We start from the raw sequence: 20856 nt of genomic DNA, 5'->3' as shown, positions 1-20856 counted from the left end.
ATAAGGAATTAAGCTCACATGTACTGCTCCTGTGTGTGGCATGCCTGCCTGACTGCTGCCATACTCTCTGCCATGCCATCATGGTTATGGACTCTAACCCTCTGCAACCGTAAGCCCCAATTTAAAAGCTTTAATTTATAAATTACCTTGGTTATGGTGTTTTGTCACTGTATTAGAGAAGTAATTAAGACACAGGGTTAGCAGCATAACTTTCCCAACGTTGGCTCCCCAATAATGTCATCACTGTGCCTTAGAGACATGGGATGATCTCTAGCCCATCATGGGATTCTGAGGTGTGATCCTAATTAGTCTTAACAATAAAAACTTGAGCCGGCTGGTGGCGGCGAATGCCTTTAATCCCAGTACTTGGGAGGCAGAGCCAGGTAGATCTTTGTGAGTTCGAGGCCAGCTTGGGCTACAGAGTGAGTTCCAGGAAAGGAGCAAAGCTACACAGAGAAATCCTGTCTCAAAAACAATAAACAAACAACAAAAACAAACAAACAAACAAAACATAAAACAAAACAAATAATCAATAAAAAGCCAGAGTCAGGTATTATTGTGAAAGCTGAAAGATCAGAGAAGTAGGCAACAGCCACTAGAAACGTCTTATCTCTATGAAATCTCAGAACAAGTGGGGCATCCTGTGTCTATGAATCCTCAGACTGAATAGGGCTGAGATCCTGTCTCCACCTCTCCACCTCCCTAGTGCTGGGATCAAAGGTGTGAGCCACCAACTACCCGGGTCTGTTTCTCTTTTAGACTGGTTCAATCTTGTGTAGCTCAGGGTGGCCTTGAACTTCTGATCTTCCTGCTTCCTCCTTCCAAGTGCTGGGATTAAAGGTGTGTACCATCACTGCCTGGCCAATTAGTGGCTAGCTCTGCCCTCTGTTCTCCAGGAAAGCTTTGTCAGAACACAAACAAAATATGCAACAGGATTTAAAAAAACAAACAAACAAACAACAAGCTGCCTATTATAATATTAAATACATTACAATCTTTAATGGTTAACATTTTAATTTCTTCCAATCTTTTCCCATGAGCATATCATTAATATCAACAGTTAAAATTATCTTTTTAATATTATATTTTTGTTTTTGAATTTCATACATGTATACCATGTTAACAATTCTCTGAAAGTTTTAAACAGAATTTCACATACATCCATATTCTCAAGCATGTATACTCTAAGAACATCTCTTTTTTCACTGTATCAGCCAGTAAATAAATGCTTACTGTTGAATGTAACACATACATGCATATTATATATGCACATGTACATATGCATGTATGTGTGCACATATGTTTATGTGAATGAACAATGCATATGTGCCTATATATGTATATGCATACATAGTCTAGACATACTACTGTGAACATTTGAAAAAGTTAGCTGGATTTCTAATCAAAGTCTTAAAAAAAATGTATGGATCCTTGGGCTTTGCCCCGACAAACCCAACCAGAAGCCAGAAATTCACTGTTTCAGGTTTCTGGATGCCAAGCCTTGTGATATTCGACTTCAGGTCTGCTGAACCACTGTGGATCTGAAATAGAGTCCATGCAGGGTGATAGTGTCCTTGACTAAGACCTGAAAGATGGAATCTGAGCAAGAGCCAGATCCTCTAAAGAAGGGGATGTGAACTTTGTCATCTGATGCTTCTGAGCATGAGGTCTTTGGAAGCTTCAATCCTCACCTTGCCCAGCACAGGTAACAGAAGGGTGGATGTCCCTGCTAACCGTGAGCTGATGTCTCCTCTGGGGCAAAGAACATCGTGGAGCAGATGGGTCCAAAGCTCACCTTCACAGAGGCTGACATTCATCAGTGCTTTGCCTCCAGGTTCCAGAGCTGGATGGAGCAGCTGCAGCCCACAGGGAAGACTGCCTGTGAGCTGTTCACCAAGGTGAGAGCACTGAATTGTGGAGTGGCCCCACCCTGAATGCTGTGTTCAGTTTGTGGTACAAAGATCCATCAGATCAAGATTTTTTAAGGACCCTTTAGAGTCTGAGCCAAGACTTCTACCTGGGTTTCAGCCAAAACTTCTTCCTGGCTCATTTCCCCTTCACCAAACCCGTCACCCCACAAGAATATGAAAACTTTAGCACATATGAACTCCAGCTTTAGAGGGCCACTGACTGTCCACTGATTATTTATGAGGCATAGGCACTCCAAACTTCTCTGGTTCCCATTTTATCAGAAAGCAGCTGATACACTGGAAGAAAAAAAGGCTTGGGGACATTCCTCCCAGGATGTTTTTAATCTTTTAGCATTTTGTATAGCATCCTTTGGGGTCAGGTCTTCTTTTCTTTCTCTCTGCCCAAAGTCAAGGCATTGAGAGTTTGGGGGTTGTTGGGCCTAATCTTTGTTCCCAGGAGTCAGCTACTCGGGAAGTTTGGAGCTTGAAACGTGGGACATGATCTCAGGTCTAGTCCTCTCTGTACTAGCTTTCAGGGGTTTGGCTGGGTTGGGGTAGAAAAATATAATTCTGTTTAGCTCTTCTTTCTTACTCCTGTCCCTTGCCCAATGGGGGATTTGTGGATATACTCTTAGGCATTCTCAGCCTGGTGTTGGGGTGTGGATGACAGTGCGGGCCAGTGTGTGACTAGAAGCCCTCAAGGTCCTCCCAGTCTGTGGTCCCCTCAGTTCTTACCCCTCCCCTTGCCGTATAACCTCTGCTTCTAGTCTATCCTTACAGGAAAAGATCCTTCTCGTTCACCAGAGGTCTTGGGGAAAGATGTTGCTGCTCACTGCTTACTCCTCTTTAATTTGAAAACTTTCTTTCCTCACCTAAAACCACCCAATATTCAATTGTTTGAAGAAGTTTTTATGACTTGGCTCACTGTATCCTGTTAAAAATTATTTTACTAATCAACATTAAGGAAAACACCCCAGCATTCAATGCAGAGGTTGAAGGTGTAGATCAGTGATAGATTGTGTGCTTAGCATCTTTTAGGCACTTGGTCGACTCTACAGTACCGAAATGCCAAACATTTACTTTTTCATTTCTTTTATGAGATAGGGTTTCTCTGCATAGCCATGCTGTCCTGGATGCTTTCTAGACAAGGCTAGTTTCAAACTCACAGAGATCTGCCTGCTTCTACCTCCCAAGTGCTGGGATTAAAGGCATGTACTACCATGCCCATTGTCAATAACAATAAAATTGACTTACTGTTTTAAGATATATAGACTTTTCTTATGTGTCTCAGTCACACTGAAAAAACTGAAAAATAATTTCTCAGTAGTCTTTAGAGAGAAACTATTTGTTATTGTTTCTAGATTCTCCCGAGCTCAATTGAGTGACATGCAAGGCGGGGAAGAATGTTTTGTATTTGTGGAAGAGGATGATTAACCAAAGGTAAATGAGAAGGGTTTATAAAACCCATTATTCCCCCAACTTTTCACAAGGGTATTGATAAGACTTGTGGAAATAGAGTTTTAATTCATAATTGACTAACTTGAAATTCTCAGTTGTATTGAGTCTCTTTCTGCAAAACCATTTTAAAGCTGTTGATTTTTAAGTAGAAACCAATTAAAGAACCACCGTGTGATATGCATGATCCTAAATTTAATCCCGTTGGAAGACATTGCTGGCTGCATTTTATGAAGTGTAGAGGTGTCGAGTTTCAGATCTGGAGTTGGTCTGCATTTAAACACTGTTTCTGTTCTTTCCAAGTTGATCAACTTGGAAATCACCTTGATCAACTTGCATAATATCCTTCTGGTTCCCTTTCTTCATTTATAAACTAGGAGCGATTATAGTATTTTCCCACAGGGTTCTTAAGAGCATTAAGGGAGATAACATCTGCAAACTTGATATGCAGTAAGCCTCCAGGAAGATTTGATTGCATTGTTTTCTATGAGTCCACCATGATGAGATTAAAACAGTTTGCAAGCTTTAAGAGAAGAAAACATTGTTTATGTATAGAATCACCAGTACATAGTTTTACTAGGAAAGGATCTGCACAGAAGGGTTTTGTATCCAAATTTGCCTTTAGCAATTTTTGTCAGGCCGATGAATGAACTTAGCTATATAGCAGAGCGCTGTACACGCTCCATCATAGATTAGCTCCATGCTAAAATATAATTCAGATGAGAAGAACCCAAAGCACCATCTCCAGAAGAAGAAATAAACATTAGACGCCACATTCTAGTTTTAATTATTTACATAATGGTGCTTGCTCATATAGATTTACAATGAAGAATTACATGCAAGCTGGTGTGGAGTTTGGGCACAATCTTGCACATCATATTACAGTGAGTGAGAGAGCAGGTTGCAGAGCCTTTTAGACCCAGGTATGAGTAGCAAGGTTAGTTATATCTCATTTTGTGTGTGTGTGTGTGTTCACATAGTCCATTCAACTTCAAAGTACTTATGTGGAAGATAGGAACACTAAACATACTCAAAGGCACTGAGGCAGGTGCATGAGTTCTATAGTGGATACCACTAAACAAGAATGATCAAGAAACAGAGAGGAGGACAGTGCCAACCCCAGACAACCAACATATTTCCTCCTCACAAAACTGGTTTCTCAGAATGCTGCTAGTGGCCGCTCAGCTGGAAAATCTTGGGGGCAAGCAGAATGTCTGTGAAATAAATACTATTCTCTTCAAAGAGTATTTTAAAAAATTGTATGTTTGAGTGTGTTCAGGCACCCATGTGTGCAGGTATAGAAGACAAACTTGGCATTAGCTATCTTCTTCAATTGGTCCCTACCTTCCCCCCCCCCTTTTTTTTTTAATGAGACAGTATTTCATTGAAACTGGAGCTCACTGTTGCCTAGGCTAATGGCTGGCAAGCCCCAGAATCTACCTGTATCATTCTCCTTGTGCTGGTGTTACAGATATGGGCTACTACACTTTGCTGCTTCATTGGTGTTGGGGTCCTCATGCCTGGGCAACAAGCATGGCCTTCTCCCTATAGAGATTTGGAAACTATATAGTATTTGTTCTTGAGGATTTTCTCTAAAGAGGAAACAAATTTTGAACAATTTTCCCCCACTGTTCACATCTAATACCTCCTTTATTCCTACCTAAAGTCACTCCCACTTCCATTTTCTTCTTTTTATAACTCATTAAATCCAATCAGTTCTGCTTCTTTATTCATGACAATGGAGCCATTCACTGGTCAACCTACCCTGAGGTGCATCCCTGAAGAAAACTGACTTTCTCTCCCCCAGCGGACATCAATTTCCAATAGCACCTCAGTGAGGGGTTAAGATTCTGGTACCCATAGCTGATGATGTGAGTTCATGAGAATATCAGAGCTGTCATGTCAAGAAGACACTGTTGTAGCTGTTCTTCCTGACATCTGGCTCTTAGAATCTTTCTGCCCCCTATTTCTTCATATTCCCTGAGCTTTTTGGGGGCAGATTGTGATGTAGTGGTCCCGTTAATAGTTAATAAGTACAATATAGACAATATCTCTTCACTTTTACCCCAGTTGTAAATCCGTATCAATCATTGTCCATTGTACAAAGGAGCTTCTCTGATAAGGACAGAGAGCTCCACTGATCTATTAGTATAGACATAAGACGGTTTAAATCTATGTCCATTTAACAATAATAGCAGTCGGTTCTCCTGTAGGGCCTAAGAGTTTCCTGACCATGACTTTTTGACCAGATGTATGGTATAAAGAATGAGTTTTCTCCAGTGGAGTAGGTCTTAAATCCAATCAGAAAACAGTTACTCCTATAACATTCATGCCACTCTTTTATCCATGGGCGTATCTTGCTTGGCTGGTCATTACTGTAGCTATCAGTGTTCACAAACTGAGTAAGACTGTTGATTACTTTTCTCTCCTGGCAGACTGCATAGCACCTTCTAGAATTATGACTACTAGTCAGTAGAGAGGGATCTTCCAGGCTGATCCCTAGCTTGATTTCTCCATGTCCTATGATCAAAGTGGGTGGTATCTTCAGCAATTAGGTTGTTTTACATATTTTTTTTCTATATAAGAGAAAAAAAATCAGTGACTTATACAATAGCCTATTCATTTTATTCACATCAGATATACTGATAAATTTACTCTGATGGATGATAGGATGAATCTTAACCATACTTCCTTTGTAGAATTTTAGTATTTTTCTCAGTAGGAAATGTTATAGTATGGGAAAATCTGTGATGTTTCTCATTTATTTTTTTCTGTGAAAACTCTGAAGTTGAAGATATTTCTGGAACATGCATAAAATCAAGGGTCAATAGTGTTATTTCTGTACAGATGGAAGAAATTGGTGGTTGGAGACTAATGAATTTCTTGTATGTGTAGACCCAGGCTGTAAATTCCTTGATCAGGAATCAAATGCATAGCAGTTTGATCAGCTGGTCATATCCAAGAGTGTCACTTGAGTTCAAAATTATTCTAGATTTGCTTGTATGAAAATAATTGCACCCATAAGGCCATCATGTATAAACATAAAGATATAATATAGACATATTTTATATGTTTCTGTTAGTATAAATCTATATAAAAATGTATACCTTTATCTTTCAATGGCATAATTATTACAGATTATTTAGAAGCCTACCAGAGTTTTGTAGAATGAAATGTTAGGAGTTCCTGAGTTAGTTGGTTAATTGTTTCCTTTCTGTTGAAGCAAGGCGTCTGAAGTAGAGTTCAATGATAGGCTGTTTCATTGTTGTTAGATACTAGACATTTGAGGCCACTTGATAGGCAGAGTCTGTGGGTGTTTGGCGTAGTCTCTGGCTTCAAATTCTGCTTTGGATCCTTCCTAACTCATTGGGCTTCCCTCCCAGGCTTCTTGATCACAAAATTGGAGGCCAGCTGCTGCCTGTCATTAGGAAGCCTCATGAATGTCAACATGGGGCTGGGGCTGTCAGCTCTGGCTCAGAGGTCACCCAGGGAGACCTGAGTTCATGCTGCTCAGGGCTTGGCACAGGGTTTCTCAACTCGTAAATAGAAGTTTTCAGTGTTTGTCATTTCTATTTTTAAATAAAGTTTCAAATAGGAGAATGGGCATTCTCCGGTTTCTTTCGAAGCATTACGAGTGTGAATTGAAGGACCCTATTGGTATCCCCCCTGAAGCATTAATGAAGTAGCTCTCTGCCCTTGGCTTTCATTCCAGTGATCCCTGTGTGTTTGTCCAATCCTTTTTGTCATATAGCAAAGCCTCAAGAAATGCTTTATGTGCTATACCCCCCCCCCCCCCCCCCCCCCCCCCCGGTTAATGAAGACAATCCTATTAATCATATTGTGCCCCATAGCCTAACAGTTGTGACTAGTCATTTGGTGCGATGTCTTGGTTGCTGCTCCTACATATGCTGCTCTTGTTCACATATGCTAAATTACTAAACTCTCCTAAATTCTGCTGGATGTTTTGGCTGAATAATTTCTCCTGGCAGTTAGACTGCTCAGGTTGTCTGTATACCGGGTACTCTGAATTCGGTCTACATTTATGAAACTTTTGATACAGCGTAATGTTTTTGTTCAGCAAAGTCTTTTAAATGAGAAGAAAATGCTGACATTTGAATGGAAAGGCCACTGGCCTCAGGAAATGCCAGAGGAATTCTACAAACATCCTTTCTCAGTGGCCTAGACAATTGGGATCTAATTCTTCTCAGGCAGCAGATGGAGGTAGTAAAAGCTGAGCTTCTAAATGGCAGGAGTCTCTAGTTAAAGGGCTTGGTGCTATGCCATGCAAACAGCCCTGTTTTTTTCCAGCCTGCACTAAGAACGGAAGCCAGCGCTCAGGGAAGGATGACTGCCTCTCAGAACAGTCAAGTGAATCACCCTGGGGTGTCTAGAAGCCATCAGAGTTTAATAAGGGATCTGTTGAAAAAGGAGAGCTATTGTTACACCACAACCTTCACATATATTAACTCTGATGTTTCTGTGTTTGTTTGTCTGTGCCTGTGTGCTTAATCCTTTGGAATTAAATAATATAAAACTGATGACGTTCTCTCTTGACATATTTACCTTCTTCTTTCCCCCCTGATACTTCATTCTCTTTCTTTCACCCAATGTGAAAACATGTGTTTTCTTTGTGATTAGTTTTTTTTTTTTTGAGGGGGGGAGGAGGGATTAATGAGGAAGGAGTATGGAACTTGATAAGACGCCAAATGTTTTTCTCAGTATTTTATCTCATCATTAATGTCACATGATTCTTAGGACTTAGATATGTATTGGCTCAGATTTTGTCATATGATATTTAGGTATTGAGTTTTGAGCAAATTTCACATAATTTATATCTCTTGTCATTTTTCAACAATTTGGTGTAATTCTAATGAAAAAAAATAATGTAAGACTGGTGTATTTTACCCATATCCTCATGCTTGTTTGAACAGTAATTAGAGATATTGATCAATTTTATGTATTTCGTGAGAGAAAGTGGGTGTGTTAGCCCATGCATTTTGCTTGTAGGTACCTTCTTATCCATTCCTGTCAACCATGGCTGAGGTACTAGTGGGAAGGAAGGAAACAAAGAGTAGTTATTCTACTGTATTGAACATATTGTCACAGATAAACAAACAAACAAACAAACAAACAAAAATCACCCACACTCAAGACTCTATAGTCATCTATCTCCATGAAGGAAGAAGAAATATGATACATCTGAGTTTGCTTCCCAGTTTTTAAGGAAATGTGCCTACATATTATAACTGGTTACCACTGATTTGTCAAAAATCCTTGTGTATCCCAGCGGTCTGCCAGCAGCAATGCTGGACAGAAGCAATGCTCGGGAATTGATTCTGTTAGCTGAACATCTGGCAGAACAGCTGCATATTTACTTGGAAGAAATGTTCTCCAGTTGAAATAAGTTTGCCGCTGCATTTCAGAGAACTGAAGTGCCACCATGGGGTGCTCTAGGCATAAAACATATAGATGGTACCAGACAATTGAGTCAATAAAAGCAAATGAGGATGAGATGAGACCCTTGTCATACATGGACTTCAGTGACAACTCTCTTACCCTAAGGCTTCCTAGCTAGACTTCAAAATGGAAAGCAGACGATACCCAGTCTATAATTGTTTTACTTGATACTGCTTATAGTTAGCTATTCTTTTTTCTTAAAGGGAGATTGGATTTAATAAATGCCAGGAAATAAAACTCCATTATGAGAAGAAAAGAATTCATTACCAGAATACAATACTTGCAAAGTGTTTCTATGGTACAAGTTCATAGTGATTGGAATGCGGCACTGATTATGGAAAACATTCTCATTTGGCTGTGTTATTGTCTAACATGTCTGGCATGTATTGGGGTATTGTTTGCTGGATTGATTGTTTTTCTCATAAATGTGCAATTTTAACAGTAATGAAAAGTTCAAAATGTGTTTTTTGTCTCACCCAACTGATTTCTATAAATGGCTCTGTTACAGCTGGTGATCAGGATCATAAAATGTTTCTGTTGTGATTTTGTTATTTATTTACATCTAAGGATCTCATGGCGCTGTATATTTTCTTGTAGGATACTAACCAAAAAGTACTCTAAGGTAGTAATGAGTTGAAATAAGTCTGAATGACTGAATACATTGACACAATCATTGACATACCCTGTTTGCCTAGAACTGCAGCAAATGAATCCTACTAATGCGATCTTCTGAATTGACTGAAATTTCCTTGTGATAGGAACATACATTGTTAGTAAAAATTGTACTCTATCATAGACCTGGTCAAAGGTCCATGGCTTCAGAGGTCACCAGGGGTAAACGTGCTACTCTTGTATTGCCAAAGAGATACAGTGTCAACACTGTCTCCTAAATGTTAATGTTAACATTAATGTTAATGTCATAGACTATCTCTGTCTTCAGCCATCATCAAAGAGGCTTCTTTTTGGAGCTGGTGTAGACAATGATGGCTGGTCAAAGTGCTGAGAACAAGTAACTGTTGAGTACCGAGCTTTAAATGGGACACTCATATTACCCAGGTCAGTGCTCCAAGAACACTGACGAATAAGAGGCAGGAAGAATTTCAGATCTGGACACTGGGGAGGAGGAATGTGAGACACTGTCTTAGTGGAATGGCATGGCTGTGACACTCATGAACCCAGAGCTGCCATAATTGCCTGCATAGGGCTGGCATGAGGCTGGGCCCTAAATATTCAGTCATAGATAGGGGAGGGGCTCATGAGACTTTGGCTGTCCAGTGGAACTACTAGCAGTTGGGGGCTGCTGGGGGATGGGAAGTCATTGTCTTCCAATGTGGCCAGTGAAGGGAGTACTCATGTTCCAGTGGATAGCTTCAAACCCCGTTACCCAGAAAAGCAGCCTCAGTTAAACCTAGTGAGTCACAAAGCAAAGGTTGTAACAGTCATAACAAAAGATATGAAGGTTTGGCAGAGTGGAGGGGTTTGGTTGTTAGGGGGTGAGTGGAAGATAAGACAGAGTGAAGGAATGGGAGTGATCTGAAAGTGTTATATACATATACGAAGGTGTCGAAGAACAAAGCCAGAAAGAAATGTATAAAAATGGTACCCCAATGCAAGGGAAGTAATAACAAAATGAAAAAAAACAAGGACTAGAGAGGTAGCTCAGCCATGAAGAGCTTGCCTAGATGGTATAAGACTCTGGGTTCTGCCTCAGGTATTGAGAAAACCTAACCCAAACAAAACCAAAACAACGAAAAGGCAGCCAATGGACTGGGAGGAAATATTAGAAACCATCTTTCTGACAAAAGATGCTGGGTGGTGGTGGCACACTCCTTTAATCCCAGCACTCGGGAGGCAGAGCCAGGTGGATCTCTGTGAGTTCGAGGCCAGCCTGGTCTCCAGAGTGAGATCCAGGACAGGCACCAAAACCACACAGAGAAACCCTGTCTCAACCCCACCCCCCGGCAAAAAAAAGAATTAGAAACTAAAAATTTCAAGGAACCCTTAAAACTCAGTAACCAGACAAATAAAAACCTCACATAGTCTAGCTAAAAATGGGTGCAGGCTCAAAATAGACAGTTTCCCCAAGAAGATACACACAAAGGGTAACAGAAAGAAATGCAACATCTGTGGTCACCAGGGAAGTGCAAGTCATAATGATGAGTTTCTACTTCACACCTGTGCAGTTCTCCCATCCAGAAGATAAAACATGACAGCTACTGGCCAGGGTGTGAAGAAAAGGAAATCTTGATATACTACTGAGAATACAAATTTATATATCCATGATGGAAATCATTGTAGAGGCTTACTCCTCAAAGAATTACAAATAAACCAAACATACAGTTCAGAGATCCCTATAAATAGCAGAATCTTAAAGAAATGTCTGCTCTTCCCTGTTGATTGCAGCATTTTTGAGAGGCAATATGTAAAAGTGATTTAAGTATCTATGAATGGATGAGTAGATAAAATTGTGATATACATATGTATATATATGTAGAAGTGTATATGCATACAGAGTGTATTATAGATGATATACATCATTATGTATTGGATGTTGTGTTATATGTACATTATGTATAATGAATTATTGCCTAAAAAGGACATGTTATAATTTATAATAAATGGATGAGTCTAGGTACTGGAGGGCAAATCTGCACGATCTCACTTCCATGTGCCATGTCAGGTAGCCAGAGACATTGAGACAGAGGCTAAAAAGATGCTTACCAGGGCAGGAGGCAGGAAAATGCCACATGGTTGTTCTACAAGCCTAAGATCACAAGTATCTGAGATGCAGAAGTTCAGAGATCTAATTATGCAAGGTGATTATCATTAATAATAATATGTACTCGGAATATGCTGAGGGAGTTAGATTTCCAGTCTTCTTACTGTAAATGCATACAGTGACTGTGTAAGGAGGTGGCTATGTGGGTTAGCTTGACTGCAGTAAGCATTGCTATGCTCCCAAAAGATACACAATTTTTATTTTAAAAAGAATTCATTGGCATTTCCTTCCAGGCCATTGCCACATATGTAGTACCATGTAAGCAAATACTGATAGGGTCCATTGTGATTTATGATTATTTTTGCCACATCATCTAGTACCAAGCAACATTTTATATAAGAAGTGAAACATTTTATACAATCGGAAATGTATTTACTTTGCCTTGCATGTGTTTAAACTTAAATATTTGTTATATTCATTCAGATTTAATTCTAACAGATGGGTTTCTGGTGAGATAATAAGAAAGAGAAATGTTTCAATTATATGTCTTATGTAGGAGGAGACTTAACCATAACAATGCTGGGGAATCACTAGACTGGTTGATTGCTACATCATTGAGCAATGTACAATTCCAGTCTGGTAACTAGTAGTGTCTGGGAGGTTAGCCAGGCCAATTCAGGTCCAAATCCCAGCTTTATGACTCTCCCAGCTATTCAACCAACCACAAGTTCAATGTGTCTGACTATCTTTTTCTCAGCGACGTTAACAATAGTATCCTTGTGACTGTTGCTCGAAAGACAATATAGTGTGAAACCTTAAGTACATGATGCACAGTAACAATTCTGATAACTGCAACAGATCAAATTAGTTTTATTTACTGTAAATGGGTGGGTACCTTTTAATCTAACCAAAAGTGATAGACTAGAACACAAGTTGATTTTTTTTTTTACAGAAGATAAAAATAAAAATTTAAATGCAGTGTATTTGGGGCATAAAATTCACTGTTAAAATTTCTTATATCTTAAATAAAATTGCATAAAACTTTATTCGGGGATTTATTTCTGACAGACCCATGTTAAACCAGTTCCAGAGATTACACAGGATGCTCAGATTTCTGTAGTAATCTGGTATTTTCAAATTAGGATTAGCTGAACAATATGTTTAAGGAGCAGTTTTTCCTCCCCATCTGCTAAATCATGTGCTAAGGCTACAGAAGGTAGACGGCACTTTCTCAGCTTTTAAGGTGATCAAAGACTTAAGAGAGGATAACATTTCGATGGTTCACAGAGGAAAGCACAATTGTGTATGATACCAAGGTAATGTATGGGAAGTAGTGGGGCTGACTACTGGAGGAGGCTCATGGGCTCCGATCACTTCCCATAAGAGTATGGGAAGCGAAGATGTAGCCCTTTGAAGGGATGAGAGACCTGAGCCAGTTTGGTGGTTTTACACATCCAGATGAAGTTTGCCTTTGTGAGAAGGTAAAGCTGATAGATGGAATGGAAAGAGATAAAATTATGTTGTTGGTAAAAGGTTTATCATGATAGGACTTAGAGCCAAATCTGAGTTCTCTACTGCACACTAGTGGTATCTGTGACACAACCCCTCACTTTTGTTCAGCTTCCAGAACAGTATGCTGTGAGGGAGATCTATGTCCACGATTATTTCACAGTTGATGATTTCAAGGAGAACCAAGCTGTTACATTCATCTCTACCATAAGACCTGGCAAGTGTGGAGAACTCCTTCAGGATGAGAGTAAGGCTTGGATGGAATCTGGGACAGAAAGTAACACTTTTCTTCAGCCCTGTTGGGACAGGCTTTGCACATGGCCAATAAGACATGTTGCTGCATATTTTTTGTGTGCCTGTGTGATAATGGACTGGCCTCCGCTGTTCTATTCATCATTTAAATTAAGATGTTTGGCTCAGTATCCTCAGTATATACAGAAGGTACCCAGTATATGGACTCTTCATGTCATAGGCATAGGCATTTTTACTGACACACACTCAACACCAATAACCACTCTTTTACCAACTGAATCAGATTTTGGCTAGTATAATGATGAAACATGTAATTATATTTTAGAAAATCTTGAGTTATTCAATTGTGTTTTCAAGAAAGACATTTAACAGACTTTCATTTAAAATTTATTGAACAAATGAGTATTAGGTGCTGGCATGTATACTGTGGGTATACAAATGAAAATCGAGACTTGTTTCTAGCTTCTACTTCTGCTGTATGTGAACGATAGAAATGAAGTAAGAAAATGGAGGTGTATAAAATGCAGTAAGACAAAGAAGCCTCCCAGCCAGCTTGAGATTCAAAAACCGACAGTGGAGGGAACATTTGACTTTGGCAGAAGAGAATGGTCTCCAAATGAGTGAACACAGGGCAGATGAGCTTGCTACAACTCAGCTTCTTGAAGCTGTATTAGTTACCCCGCCTATTGCCATGAGCGAAGTAGGTGGGAGAATGTTTTTAAGTGAAGGGTTTGTTTTGTCTCAAGGCTTCAATGGGTTCAATTCATGACTGTGTGGTTCTGGAGCTCTTTCAGTACAGCATATCATTGTGGTGGAGCTTGTGGCAGGGAGCATCGTTACCTCATCATGGACAGGAAGCGAAGGCGAGAGGGGAGAGAAAGAATCCCAGGAAAGGATACACACACATCCCACAGACAATACCCCTAGAGAACTACCTTCTCCAGTTAGACTCTGACCACCTAGTGTTTCTACAGTCTGCCCAAATAGTACAACTGCCTGGGCACCATGGAAGTCACATATTAGCATGGCATTTCATATTCAATTCATAATATAGAGACATTAGTGTCAGAAAGATGGAGAGTGTTTGGACTCTGACCAGGTGGAAAAAGGGACAAGATGGAGTCAAGACTTGTGAAGATTTAAGGATGTTTTAAGGACAGATTTGACCACTGGAGATAGGTATGTCTATTCAAGGCTGTGATTTTTCCTCTTTCCTTTTCAAACAAAAACAAAATGGACAAGATGTGGTCAGCAAGGGCTGCCTTCCTACAGGGCATCTTTAGTCATCTTCCCTTGGGAAGAAGCAAGTGTTTCCTGCTGTGGGGCTAAATTATCTGCTTTTTGTATTGTTAATTAAAACTGTTCTTTGACAATCTCATGCACATATTGTACTTTCTTTAAAATAATATTTTTCCTAATTCTCTGAGAATGACATACAATGCATTTTGATCACATTCATCTCCTTCACAGCTCCTCCCAGATCCACTCCCAGTCTGTATCCATCCAACTCTGTGTGCATTCTCTTTTCCTCTGTTTCTCTAAACCCATCTAGTCTAGTTTGTGTTGACCAGCTACTTCTTGGCGTGGGGCCTACCCTGGAGTACAGGTCCGTGTGCCCTTCTTTATACTCTCACTCTTCTTTATTGCCCTATTGCACTTATCATTCCTCCCTCCTCCCTATGAGCCCCATCACACACCCATGCCTCATGCTCTTTTTTTTTTTTGAGCTGAGGATCGAACCCAGGGCCTTGTGCTACCACTGAGCTAAATCCCCAACCCGCCTCATGCTCTTTTGTTTTGTTAAGACCTACTGATTTTTAACCAGAAGTCATTGCAGTCTTGGGTAGAGAAGTATGCCTTGAAGCCTGGTGGGCTTACATTTGTTACTCCATTGGATGTGTCATGGCCAAAAAAGGATATTTCATAATACCCTTTATTACCTGGCTCTTACATCCTTTCTGTTCCCTCTTCCACAACGTTCCTTGAGCCTTAGAGGGGTGGGGTACATGTCCTCTTCAGAGCTGAGCCATCTACTGTCATTTATTCCAGTATCACCAACAGCCACAAGTCTTTGCATTCACTGCTATTCACTGAAAAGAGAAACTTCTCCAGTTAAGGGTGAGAATAACATTTATCTATAAGTATTTATGTCAATATTTAGCCTAGATTGGTGCCGTGACCATTTAGTTAAACAATAGTAGTGAGATCCCCACCGAGGTCTTTGACCCTCCGATCCCCCCCCCCCCCCCCCCCCCCCCCCCCCCCCCCCCCCCCCGCCTTTCTGTGAGCTTACAGTGCCAGACACATAGTCCATTCTATGGAGTGGGCCTCACACCCAGCCTTAAAGTCGTGTATTACCCTGATTAACAGTGATGACACTATTACACAAACAGCGGCACCTTGCCTGGTAGATAGACATTTTAGATTGTAGGGTTGATATCTGTGTAAGACTGTGATACCTTATCTTCCTCAGTAGTCTGTATAGCTCCTTAGGTGCAATGAAAGCTAACCAGCAAAAAGGAAGCTCTCAGTTTAGTTCCCGCTGGCTTTCTTTATATTTTGCAAATGAAGTGTGTGGTGTCTTCAGCAACAGCAATGAGGTCCCATTGTCTAGTTCTTGTAGGCAGCCAAGAGAAATGGCAGTGCCCTGTATTGTTGTGGAGGCCTTCAGTTTCCATGTGCACCAACTCATGAGTTACCCTATACCATACCTGGCATAGAATTTTTTTTGTTTGTTTGATAAAATTGGCATCTAGAAGTAGCATTATCCAGCCATGCAGGATATCTCTCTTCTATTTTTTGTTGTCTGTCTGTCTAGCTGTCTTGAAATGTTGCATGTTTCCATGCCTTTTTCATAGATCCTTCACTTTGGTTAAGCTTTACTCCTTGGCCTCTGTCTCCCCAGTCTCATTGAGTCATTCCTGCTTAAACCATTCCACCCCCAATATTCCCACTTGCTACTTCCTGTAGCCTGTGTTCTAGTAGCTCCTCCCCATTACGGCGACTTCCTCCTTCAGTTCCTCCTTCAGTTCCCCCTTCTAGTTCCTGGCTTCTGTAGGTTTCCCAAATTGAACAGGTAAAAATGAAGATTTGAAACAAGGATTTACATATGAGTCAGAACACATGGCATTGATTTCTCTAGTCCTGGGTTACTTCACTCTATGTATTTCTTTTTTCCAGAGCATTCCATTTGCCTGCAATTTTCATAATTTCATTTTTCTTTGCAGCTTAATAGAATTCATTGTGTATACCATATTTTCATAGTCTATATTCATCTTTTGATGGAAAACTAGGTTGATCCTTTTTCTCAGCTATCTTGTACAGAGCAACAATGAATATGGATGAGCAAGTATCTCTGTAGTAGGATATAGAGTCCTACTATACACACACACACACACACACACACACACACACACACACACACACATTCAGGAATGTTATAACTGGGCCTTTTGTCAGTTCTATTTCTAGCTGTTTAACAGACCTCCACACTGATTTCCATAGTGGATTAAGCAACTACACGTTTCTTTACAACCTCAGAAACATCTGTTGTCATTTGATTTTTTGCTAATAGCTGTTCTGACTGGGGCAAAAGGGTATCTCAAATTATTTTTAGTTTGCATTTTCCCAATGACTAAGGATAATGAACACTTTCAGAAGTATTTATTAGCCATTAACATCTCTTGGGAACTCTCCATTCACTTGCAGAGCACATTTTAAAAATTGAGTTGTTCATTTCTTGCTGTTCTGTTTTCTAAGTTCTTCATATATTCCCCGTATTAATCCTCCCAGTCTGGCTTCTCTGTGGCTTGCCATTCTTCTACAGATAACTGATTTTTCTATGTTGAGATTAACCCTTAAAACACAGTAAATAGTCAGTTTCATGGTTAATAGGTTTTAGAAGTGTGTTCTTACCAAAAAAATGTTGAGAATGGATGCAAACAATCAAAATGCCCACCTTTAACACTTATTTTTTAAACCTTATACACAGCAATGGACTTCATTATGCAATTTTAATACAGAAGTCACTTTGTTCTTACTTCATTTTTGAATTTTTAATGATTAAAACCCTGATTTACTACTTGACAATGCATTATCTGTTTTGAGTATTTCAGAATATTAATTACCTCTGTCCTTACAAATACCCCATGATGTAGGGCAGTTATTACCCTACTTTGTGTAAGCTAAATAAAGCACCTAAGGTAAGTGACATGTCCAAGATCATGCAGTTGTTGAACCTTAGTGTTATATTTGAAAAGGAGTTCATGAATTTTATGTTTGCCAGGCAGGCTAAGACCTCATTTATTGTTTTTCCTTTGGATAACTTAGAACGGATTATGATGGGAGATTTCAGGCTGATTTTTTTCGGAGACGGGGACTCTAACCATTTTAGAATTTTTTATCAAAGGTGTGTTCCTTTATTTTCATTATTGAAAGTTGTATGGCTTCTTGAGCTTTTGAAGAATCTATTAGTCATCCAACAAGTATTTGTGTCTATTGCCAGGTGAGGGAGATACTAAGATTAATTAGAGGTGATTCTTGTCCTTCAGAAACAGACTACGCCAGACATACAAGCAAGCAAACTAAAATATGATTTATTATGCTCTGTAAAAACATGGAAAGGTAAGCAAGCATAGAAAATAAAGGACTCTCTACAGGGAGATTTCTAAGGATTACTGATGTTTATACTGGGAATAGAGGGTTAGGAAGGAGGTTTCCTGGCCAAGAGAATTTCAAGTTATGAGCATGTTTGAGTGAGTGCCCCATGTTACAGGACAGCTAAGGTCATTTCACCATAATGAGAATTTTGTGTGGTAAGAGCATCCAATACATATTTGGAAGAGATAGGAAGTGAGAAGGAGTTCAAATATACATCTATGCCAAACAGAGACAGTTCAATTTTCTATAGTACATAATGACACATTTCAGACGTTCTGATGAAAGAGATGTGTTTTATATGAGATTTCTGAAGAATACATTGTGGTTTGTCTGAGGGATGTTAGTCATCAGGCATTTCTAAGCCAGAGGTTTAGACAGTTGTTGTTCAACTGTGTTTGTGAAAATGAAGCTTGCACAATTGGTTGTGTATTATTTATATACCACTTTACTATACTAAAGATTCAAATTGTCAAGTTGAACTTTTAATGAGGGAAATTTGTCTTCTCAGTCAAAAACTTCAGATTTAGCAACCCAATCCTAATATAGGCTCTTCGGTGTTACAAAGGCTGATAGATATTTTTTTTATAACTTTCCTCAATGATAGACATGTCTAAGACATGCACTTAATAGATATGTCCAGTACACAGTTTGATATAAAGAATTTGGTCCTGTTGGGAGGATAGATTGACAAGCTATCAGCAGTTTCAAGCTATATCACGTGATCTGGGAAGAATGTTAATGGCGAATGCTATGAACCAGGAGCTGAATCTAAAGGCCATCAGCATTGAGGACTGGGCAGGAAATAAAAGAATATAGTCAGAATATTTTAAAGACTGTATAGGGAAGGATGGGAAGGAAAATAGGAAAGAATAAAATTAGAATTCACTTGTGAGTTCTAAGTTGCGGGTCCCATTTCATTGTTCCTTTAACAGCAGTGCCCATAAAATTGAATCTGACCTGCAGCCTCTGCCTATGAGAAAAAAATCATCCAGATTATCCCAGGGTCCATTCCTAATTCAAACATGGTCTGAATCTAATATTCATTTTAGTCACAAGTAACTATTACTAAGCACCGGGGAGATTTCCTAAAATGGTAAGGCTCTTAACTGTCTGTCCTGGGAAATGAGTGATTCACTTTCCCTCAGTTTCCTGAAATTATTTATCATTTAACTTCTCCACATGGAGCCAAACCCAGCAGGGAGTATACATATGTTTTCTTGACATTGCTTTTGTGTTAATTCTCTACTTATGAAGGAGATGGAAGGAAGTATCCTAAAATACCACAGGCCTTCTGATGGTGGCTTTTATGGATGATAAACATGAGAGACAAAGACTCAAAGGTTCTTTGTCTTTGGTTCATGTGCAAGCACAGCGATTCATGCACACTGGTGTGTGGGAACTGAAGAAGGAGTGAGTATTGAGAATTATCAAGTGCTGAAAAAATGTGAGAACTATAGCAGGGGTGAGAGGCATGTTATAATGGGGGATATGAGGCATGTTATAACAGGTGTGAGGCACACAGTGAACTCTACTTTCAGCACTAGTCTCAATAGATGGAAGACTGTCACAGCACATGGAATTGTACACAGTGCTCTGTGGATAATGAAAACTGAACAAGTTAAGACAGGAAAATGTGTACTGCTTTCAACGACTCTGGGGATAAGGAAAGGGTCTGTTAGGATATGGAGAGGTGGGGCAGCACCAGGAATTGAGGGCAAGTCTTTCTTCCACTGTCCTTTCTCCTTCTCTTTCTGTTGTCTGCCCGTGGAAGTTTTAAGTTTATTTTCAGGATGAGGGGAAGAAAGAGATAACTAGGCATCCCAAGAGGGATCTATGTCATTGTGGAGGAAGACCATCCTATGCAGTATAGGAACAAAGGGCAGAAGTAGAGTTGTCTATGTTATAAGTTCAGAGGTGGAGTTCAAGGACACAGATTTCAGTGCTCTTCTTTAATTTTAAATTAGGCAACTGGTTTACTAACTATTGTGGATGGGAAGATTGAGCATCTAGGAGAGTGAGGGGCTATTTGAGAAGGGACTTACCATGAAGGAATACAATGAGAGGTGAAGAACATGAAGGTCCAGTTCAGTGGTTCTCAACCTTCCTGATGCTGCGACCCTTTCATACAGTTCCTCATGTCGTGACGACCTCTACCGTAAGATTATTTTGTTGCTCCTTCATAACTGTAATTTCGCTACTTTTATGAACCGTAATGGAAGTATCCGATAAATGACCCTTGTGCAGGTCATGACCCAGAGGTTGAGAACTCCTGGTCTAGAGGGAATCAGATCCTAAAACCAGTCTGGATAGGTGATTTTCTTCTGCAGCACTTTCAGATCCAAGGGTTTGAGGAGGACTCAGCAGTTACCCTTATTCCGAGGTAAAGAGATCGGCAGATAGGTTAGGAAAGGACAGTAAGTAAGGTGAGAATGTTTGCAGTTTGAGACTATGTAGGGAAATAAGTGCAGTTTTGGATGTAATTATAGCAGTTATAGACAACAAGGATTTCCCAAAAGATTCAGTCTACTTAAAATTACACACACAGGTCCTTCAGTAATACGACAGAGGTGCTGCTGGTGAGCCAACAGCATGTGGAGCAAACCATCCACAGATCTCTATTCTTTAAATAATTACCCATTTGTGCATCTAGAAAGCATAACTTTGTTCCTTCCTACTGCTTTTGTGTTTGGATAGAGGACAATTTGGGGACAAAGCCACCCTAGAATGCTGTCTTCTGCAGACTCAGGTTGGGCAAAGGACTGTGTTGCTTGACTGTAACAGCTTTTCTTCTTTTTACTATGTCTGAAGATGTTTATCATGTTTTAATGTGAAATGTTCTCAGTTTATGAAGCAGTTAAACCCTGATAAAACAATTGATAACTGAAAATACCCATC

The 20856-nt window shown here is 39.8% G+C and overlaps 1 protein-coding gene across 2 annotated transcripts in view; it reads left to right on the top strand.

Moving 5' to 3' along the window:
- The window catches only part of Nav3 (neuron navigator 3), a 775186-nt gene that overhangs the window by 266667 nt on the left and 487663 nt on the right, over positions 1–20856 (top strand). The window contains exon 3 of one of the 2 annotated variants that reach the window (XM_052753309.1): positions 3272–3350. The exons of the other annotated variant lie outside the window; for it this stretch is intronic. The gene's annotated coding sequence lies outside the window, so the exon portion shown is untranslated. The remainder of the gene's footprint in view (positions 1–3271; positions 3351–20856) is intronic. 2 annotated transcript variants of the gene reach the window in all.

This window comes from Peromyscus californicus, unplaced genomic scaffold (genome assembly GCF_007827085.1).
Source record: "Peromyscus californicus insignis strain IS unplaced genomic scaffold, ASM782708v3 Scaffold_24__1_contigs__length_46423439, whole genome shotgun sequence".
NCBI lineage: Eukaryota > Metazoa > Chordata > Mammalia > Rodentia > Cricetidae > Peromyscus > Peromyscus californicus.
This window is presented reverse-complemented; position numbering and strand designations above follow the sequence as displayed.